Consider the following 6,715-nt stretch of genomic DNA (forward strand, 5'->3'; position numbering starts at 1 on the left):
TAAACTCCACTTCTGAATTTTTACCTCAGTTGCCCACTAATCCAAAACTGTGATACCATGATCCTGGTGCCTGGCGGGCTCAGGTGGGAGAGCATGCGACTCTTGATCTCAGGGTCGTGAGTTCAAGCCCCACCGTGGGCACACAGACTGCTTTAAAAAAATTAATAAAAAAAATATATATATATACAATGGGGTTTTGGGATATAGATAGGTGAGGTTCGGTGGGGTGGAGTGCAGAGCCGACAATGAAGAATGAATGAATTCTTGAAATGTCTTTGGTGCAAAAGGTTGGTTTTATTAATGCATGGGGACAGAACCCATAGGCAAAATGACCTGCTGACTAGGGTCTCTAGGAGCAGTGATTATATACTTGGGAGTTGGGGGCAGTAAGGAAAAGGGAGGTTTCAAAAAGAACTTTCAGGCTAAAAAGGACCGATCTACAAGATACCTACAAGATACCCGAGGCCTTGCCGTTGTCAAGTTAAGGTTAATTTCCCCTCTAGCAAGGTATTAACATTAAGATAGTTGGGAGATTCCTGGACGACTGTCACACATGTCCACCCAGGAATGGGGGGTGGGGGGAGGTTGCAGGGTGTCAGCTAATGCTTTGTCTTCAGCCAGCCTTCTGCTCCCTCATCTTAGATAGACAGATAGATAGATAGATAGATAGATGACAGATAGATAGATAGACAGATAGATAGACAGAGAGATAGATAGACTGTGATATCTTGATCCTTGCCCAACGGAAGTACATTGAAAGACCCACGCTAAACCACATTTCAGCAACATCACCTAATATCCCGGTGTGGCCCGCTCCCGCTCTGAGATGCAGTTAAGGCCCTGTCTGTCCCAAGACTGTTTTTCCTTACCTGGGCCTGCAACCGTGTAGTTAATGGAGGATAGTTGGAAGAAAGGCAGGCAGGGACAAGCCAAGCCCCCCACCCCAACCCCCAACCCCTAGTCCTAAGAGGAAACTACCCTTAAAAGGAAAAAGACCCCATCCTGTTATTCTAGGCTTTACTCAGTGCCCCACTTGAAGTTCTTCCTGGGAGGACTTACAACTTGTATGTGACAGAAAGGAAGGGAATGACTTTGGGTGTCCCAACCCCGGGCCTGGGGGCCAGCTCAACCCCCAGTGGGATATCTAAATGGAGCTTGACCTTAGGGCAGTGGTGGCTGCCGCCCTCTTGGCCCTCTTGTTCCCCGAGGCTACGAACCACCCCGAGGGAGCCCTCCCCCTTTCCTACCTGAGGGGTAGACGACCACGTGGACAAACACCTGTTTGGGTGACAGGTGCAGGGAGGCTTAATCAGATTAAAACAGCCCAAACCAAAAAGCCCATAAAAAACCCTCGATTTAAATGCCAAATCAGCAACCCTCTTGGGTCCCTCCCTCCTTGGGAGCTTTGTACTATCGTTCAATAAACTTTGTTTCGCTGCCCACCACCCTTCATCTGGTCTGCCTCTTCATTCTTCGAAGTGGCGTGACCAAGAACCGCGGACGCCAAAGGAAAAGAAATTCTGCAATATAGTCATCTGCCCCCCCTGCCCCCCCACTGAGAAGCGCTCCCTCATTTAGCCCCGAACATAGTAATGAGGTGGAGAACGAAGGCAAAATAAAACGTGTCCACTTTCCTCATGACTGGATTGGATGACGCACTCGGGGACGCCCATATGCCCAGACAAATCTCCCACTTGCCTGTGTCTGGATATTGTCAAGGGTAGACCTCCAAGAGGGCTTCTTGATGGTTTTATCCCTTAGCTGTACTTGCCCTAGGAGCCACCTCTATGGACGTAAAATCACAAACAGAGACTTTAGCCATGTTTACAGCAGCCACCTTTAACCAGACCCAACTTGTAGTCACCCACCAATTCAAAAGATGGCCTTCCGAAACCGAATGGACCTTGATATCCTGACCGCAGTGCAAGGAGGCCCAGAATTAGGTGGCTGGCTCCTGATGGGACCCAATGGTAACAGAGGCTTCAGCCATGCTTCCAATAGCCACCTTTAACCAGACCCACCTCTCACTTGTGGCCGTGGCTTCCCCCAGGCTGGATAGACCACTGTCCTCTGGGTTTGCCTGGATGCACGGACGCAGTATGAAAACCATTACCAATCCAGCCAACCTTCCAAATTTAAAACAATGGTGGACACGTTCTGTGTTTCATTGGTGTGACCAGCATCCATCTTTACTCCCTCTTTAGGACTGGAGGATGTTGTTTGGCACATGGAAACTCTGAATAAGTACACAGCCGAAGCCCTAGGTGACACTCAAGATAGCATGTCCCTGTTAAATACTGAAGTAACACCAATGCATAAGGCAGTTTTACAAAATAGAACGGCGTTAGATGTTTTCAGTGCCGCACAAAGTGCGACGTGTCTTATCGCAAAAACAATATGCTGTGTACACGTTCCACATTACCGCAAACATAGTTCCGGGCTCCCAACTGACGTGAGTGCTCACCTTGGTGGCTTACATGAGCCCTCTCTGTCCTTTAATGGTCGCTTAGACGTCTGAACTGGAAGATGATTTTTGTCAACTATCAAAGGACTCTTATTTGGGCTCCTTTTGCTTTCTGTTATTCTGATCAGGTTTTGCTGTGTTCTCCCCTGTCTCTCCAGCCGGTGCCCAGACTCCTTCACTGCCAGAACTTCGAGCTGACAGATGATCCTTTCTATTGGGGAAATCCATACCTGTGGTGTCCCTTGGATTCACCCGCCTCTGCCTTTCTTAACTCCTCTGTGTACCAGCCCCAACTGACCAACGTAGACCCATAGGGAGGGGCGTCTCTATGCCCTCTTCAGTAGGAAGAAGTTACAGAAGAGAAGACCTTCCTCTCTCAGCAACCTTAAAGACTTAAGGGTCAAAATTACTCAGGGGGTAGGGGCGCCTGGGTGGCTCAGTCGTTAAGCATCTGCCTTCGGCTCAGGGTGTGATCCCGGAGTTCTGGGATCGAGCCCCGCATCAGGCTCCTCCGCTGGGAGCCTGCTTCCTCCTCTCCCACTCCCCCTGCCTGTGTTTCCTCTCTCGCTGTCTCTCTCTCCCTGTCAAATAAATAAAATCTTTTAAAAAAAAAATTAGGGGAAAGATGTGGCGAACAGAGGCAAAAGAAATGTATATCAAATTCAATCTTCTTAAGACTTAGACTCACAGCCCATTGACAAGCACTTGGGACAGGCAGTGACCTTCCTCAAGGAGCTCAGCCAAGTCCACGGTAATACTTCAGTAGAGACAAAAGGCAACTTTATCTTAACATTAACCCGACCTCCAGGATCCTACAAGTCTCCTTTAACATATGAAAATCTTTCTGGAAACTTCCTTTGTCTTTACTTCTCCCTCCATGCCAAAGTCTATAATTAGCCTTGCCTCACAACTCTGGGGCAGCTCTTTCTGCCCCCCGGGGTTCTGTTTCAGTGCCTTAATAAAACCACCCTTTCTGCCCCAAAAACATCTCAAGAATTCATTCTTGGCCATTGCCTCAGAGATCCCATTTGAAACCACATCAGTAAGAACTCAGGAAACTCTAGCTATAGCTGGTAAGAATGTCCTGACCTCCTAACAGTAGGCACCCTTGCTTCCTGGAGCCTGGATTCTGGAGTCTGCTTCAATAAGCGATTCGGAGGTTTTTTGTTTGTTGGTTTGTTTGGACCCACGTGCTTCATTCAGAAAGCAGTTCACCTCTTCCCCCAATTTCCTCACCTGCCGGGTGCATGCTGGGCTGGCCCAGATAGAGGCTTGCTGTGTGCCAGGAACCGGGCAGGCTCTGGGGGAACAGGCTGGAAGAGTTGTCTCTGCAGACACTGTGGCATCCCAGAGGCCTACTTAGAAGGCCGTGGACCAGAGGGAGGTGCCCTTCAGGGTGTCAGCTGGTTACCGGCAGAAGTGAAAGGCCAGGCAAGAACGGGGAAAAAAGGGCTTTCCAGGGAGAGCCAACAGCATGGGACAGCTCTGTGATAATCGTAATTTAATAAGGAATAGATATCTGGTCTTAGTTCAAGTCCTGGCATATAGATCCTGAAGTCCTTGGAATTTCCTAAGTGTTGAGAGTGGTAAAGGCACCTTTACGTCCACGTGGTGACTTTTGGAAAAGCCCCTAGGTAACCGAGACATGGGCAATCATGTGCCTGTAATGAAGCCTCCGCAAAAACGCAGAGGACAGGGTCTGAAGGGCTTCCGAGCCGGTGAACACGCAGAGGTTCGGGGAGAGCGGTACCCTTCCCCCACGCCTTGCCCCATGCACCTCCTCCGTCTGGCTGTTCCTGAGTTGCAGCCTGGTGGATTTTATAATCCACCAGTAATCAAGTAAGTAAAATGTTTCTCTGAGTTCTGTGAACCGCTCTAGCAAATTCATCAAACCCAGGGATGGGGTCGTTGGAACCTCTCATCATGGCCGGTTGGTCAGAAGCACAGGTGACTTGAGATTGGCATCTGAGGGGGATGGCGGGGGGCAGTCCTGAGGGATGGAGCCCTTCACCGGCAGGAGCTGATGCTGTCTCCGGGGAGATGGTGTCAGAATTGAATTGAATTGTCAGACTCCCCGCTGGTGTCAGGGACTTGCTTGTTGGCCTTGAGAAGAAACCCGCACATCGCAAGCAGGGACCAGCCTGCTGTTTGCAGGGTGAGGAGGGGGGCGGGAGACAGGGACAGGTCCCAGAGCACGCTGCGGTTCAGTCTGGAATTGTCCGGCCGGACTGTGCTTTGCGGGGTATGCAGGACCTCCCTGAGCAGGACGAGGGGTTGGGCGGGAACGTCAGGGAAGAGGTGACAAAGGATGACAGAGGGGAGACAGGACAGACAGGGAGAGGTACATGGCACCTCCTGGGGAGTGCAGGGTCCCGGGAAGTTTCCTCAGTGTGGGCGGGAGACAGGCGTCTTCCATTCTCTCACAAGTAAGCATGGCACATTTGGTTCAGAGACTTGGAGGAAAATGCAAAGGAGAGAGTAGCTAAAAAACCCAAAACCCACAAAACACCCCATCACAGTGGTCTCCTCGAAGAGGCAGGGCAAGGCACTGCTCTTTCAGGCTTGTTGCGTCTTAATAGTAAGATTAATATAAAAAGGATACAAGCCATTTCTAGGGGCTAGTCAATGTATTTCCAATTAGTTAATCTTATTAGGACTGGTTTTTAGAATGATTTGTTCACAGCGCAAGTGAGGGGAAAGTACCGAGGTTTCCCGTCTACCCCGCCCTCCACGCACACATGGCCTTCATTACCAACACTCTCCACCGAGTGCTGACTGCGACCTTGGGTGAACCTGCTTTGGTACACCATCACCCAGAGTCTGTAGGAGCACATTAGGGTCCCCTCTTGGTGTTGGACATTGTGTGAGTTTGGATAGATGTATATTTTTTAAATAAAGATTTTTATTTGTTTGAGAGAGAGAGAGGGAGAGCACAACCGGGGGGTGGGGGTGTAGGGGCAGAGAGAGAAGCAGACTCCCCACCGAGCAGGGAGCCCGACGCAAGGCTTGATCACAGGACCCTGGGATCATGACCTGAGCCGAAGGCAGACACTTCACTGACTGAGCCACCCAGGCGCCCCTGGACAAAGGTGTATTAGCAAGTAGCCATCATGGCAGTGTCATACGGAGTGGTTTCAGTGCCCTAAAATTCCCCTGTGTTCTGCCTATTCATCCCTCCCTCTCCCCCAGCCCCTGATCTTTTCACCGTCTCCACGGTTTTGCCTTTTCCAGAATGTCCGATAGTTGGATCATACAGTATACAGAGCCTTTTCAGATTGGCTTTTCACAGAAATGCACATCATCCATGTCTTTTCATGGCTTTTTAGTTCTGAATAATCCACTGTCTGGAGGGACCACACTTTATCAGCTCACCTACGGAAGGATATCTTGGGTGCTTCCAAGTAGTGGCCATTACGAATACAGCCACTATCAACATCCGTGGGAAGGTCTTTGTGGAGATGTAAGTGTTCAACTTAAGGTAAATGTCGAGTGTCGTTGTTGGACCGTATGGCAGGAGTATGTTCCGTTTTATAAGTGCCTTCCACACCGGCATTACCACGATGCAGTCCACCAGCGACGAGTGAGAGTTCCTGGGGCTGCACACCCTCCCGACATCTGCAGGTGTCACGACTTGGGTAGGTGTGCGGCGGGATCTCGCTGTTGCACTTTGCATCACCCTGATGACACGTGGCGCCAAGCGTCTTTTCACCTGCTCCTCTGCCACAGGTCCATCTCCTTTGGCGAGGTGTCTGTCCAAGTCTTTGGCCCGTTTCTTACTTGTTTTCTTATTGTTGAGTGTGAAGAGTTCCTTGCATATTTTGGATAACGGTTCCTTATCAGATGTATCTTCTTTTTTCCAGTGTTGAGAAATAAATACATCCCAATATGCTGAAGGCACACAGCATGGTGGTTTGGTTTACGGTGCTGTGAAACGATCACAAGAGGTTTGGGGAACACCTGTCATCTCATGGAGATACACTGCTGTGTCTTCTGAAAATATTTGGTCGGTCTGTGGCTTATCTTCTCATTCTCTTCACAGTTAATGTATCTTTAACTTCACACAACCCAGAAAGGAGAACAAAGAAACAAGCAGCACTTTGGGGAAGAAAGTTCCAGAAGATGCAGCAGTTAAAGAAAGCCCATTCCCTGAAGGCAGGGCTGCCTGGGCTGTACGAGGCAGCCAGCTCCAGTGGCCATTTTTGGATGGCTGTTCCCTTCAGAGAAGAGCCCTAGTGTCCCAGCAGTCCCAGC

The sequence above is a fragment of the Ursus arctos genome, unplaced genomic scaffold (genome assembly GCF_023065955.2).
Source record: "Ursus arctos isolate Adak ecotype North America unplaced genomic scaffold, UrsArc2.0 scaffold_32, whole genome shotgun sequence".
Taxonomy (NCBI): domain Eukaryota; kingdom Metazoa; phylum Chordata; class Mammalia; order Carnivora; family Ursidae; genus Ursus; species Ursus arctos.